The sequence below is a fragment of the Marmota flaviventris genome, chromosome 7, assembly GCF_047511675.1.
Source record: "Marmota flaviventris isolate mMarFla1 chromosome 7, mMarFla1.hap1, whole genome shotgun sequence".
NCBI classification, from domain to species: Eukaryota; Metazoa; Chordata; class Mammalia; order Rodentia; family Sciuridae; genus Marmota; species Marmota flaviventris.
This window is the reverse complement of record NC_092504.1, coordinates 90764268-90766002: the sequence shown is the minus strand read 5'-3', so window position 1 is coordinate 90766002 and position 1735 is coordinate 90764268. Positions and strand designations below refer to the sequence as shown.

General features: G+C 33.9%; 1 non-coding gene across 1 annotated transcript; it reads right to left on the bottom strand.

The window, feature by feature from the left end:
• Nucleotides 1-214: 214 nt before the first annotated feature.
• LOC114092924 (U6 spliceosomal RNA) lies at nt 215-320 on the bottom strand. The gene has a single exon (XR_003582830.2). It is a non-coding gene; the product is annotated as a U6 spliceosomal RNA (small nuclear RNA).
• Nucleotides 321-1735: the final 1415 nt, after the last annotated feature.

Sequence of the window (1735 nt, the reverse complement as noted above, 5' to 3'; positions counted from 1 at the left end):
ATATCATCCTGCTTTTTTTTTTTTTTTGTTACTATAGCTTTGTAGTATAGTTTAAGGTCTGGTATTGCCTCCTGCTTTCCTCTTCTTGCTAAGGATTACTTTGGCTCTTCTGGGTCTCTTATTTTTCCAAATGAATTTCATGATTGCTTTTTCTATTTCTATAAGGAATGATGTTGGAATTTTAATTTTAATTTTATTGCATCTGTTTAGCACTAAAAATATGGAATGCTTCACAAATTTTCATGTCATCCTTGTGCGGGGCCATGCTAATCTTCTCTGTGTCATTTTAATTTTAGTATATGTGCTGCTGAAGTGAGCAGTGAATTTACTTGTGTATCACCTTGATCTACATTAATCTTCGTGAGCTTGAGGTTGGGACATTTATTTTGGTATCTCCAGGGCCTAGCGCAATATCTGGTTGACAGTATGCATACAGTAAATATTTTGTTAAAGGAATATGTACAGCAAGAGTAGAAATTACACTTCACTGAAATAGTTTGGAAGTTAGAGAGGAGTCCCAGAAGAGATGGCAGTTATATTGGACTTAGAATGAAAATTATGAGTGAGTAATAGGATGTTCATGGGTAGAATACATTCCAGAGAGGGGCACAAACAATTGAAATTTCTTTCCTGAAAAATAGCTACACTGTATAAGAAATTAAAATGATAAATTTGTCTTTCACCTCCATTTTTTATTCTACTTATGTTTTGGAAGTAATATTGAGAGAGAAGAAGCCACAATAATGGCAAGTAGGTCAAATTCTGTTCCATTTTTGTCCAGATCCAAAGAACGCATTCCATGAAATCTTGTTCTTTCATCCTTTTGTCTTAAAAACAAAAAAGGAGAGAGAGAGAGAGAGAGAGAGAGAGAGAGAGAGAGAGAGAGAGAGAGAGAAGAAGAAGAAGAAGAAGAGGAGGAGGAGGAGGAGGGGGAGGAGGAGGAGGAGGAGGAGGAGGAGGAGGAGGAGGAGGAGGAGGAGGAGGAGGAGGAGAGATCCATGCTATGGTTCATCTAGATGAATCTTTAAGAGAACCTCACATGAAGATGGATTGTTTTTTATAAATAAATTTTATTGACATCATAGGTTCAGTAGTAGGTACTAAATAATGAATCAAAAGCTCAAAAGCCTTAATAATAGCATAACAACCACCAGCTGAACCAGAAAGTTATTAAAATGGCATCATGCTCACATCTCCAATTAGTTTACCTACATATGTGATCAATTAAGTTAGATCCTCAAATTAAATCCCAATTATGTTTGTTTACTTCTCTTTAAGAGATATTCAGTAAAGTCCAACTGGAAAATCAGACATTCATTTTTTCCTTAGACGCTTTGGCAACATTTTAATTAGAAAAAAGTTTAGTTACTTGATAAAAATAATTAAAATGTCCATAAAAATCTACTTATTTTTGCCATTCTTTAAGCTCTTTTCAGGCATCTAGAAGACACCATACATGAAAAAGTGGTCTAAGCTTGCTTATGTGACTTTTAATATCAAAACTTTATTATTTAGTTCCCCAAGTCCCTATAGAATAAGCTTCTAGTATTTTAGTGAAAAAATAGACATGCCAGAAATTGTGCCAAGTATAGATGTATACAAACTTGTGAAAAAGCAAATGCTCTGTACCAATACTGAGGATTCTTTATCAGCTATCTGTATTCTCTTTTTTTATGAACATTTTAGTTATGCTAAAATAAATTTAAGGAAAAAAGAAGTAAAAAGGCAGCTATAA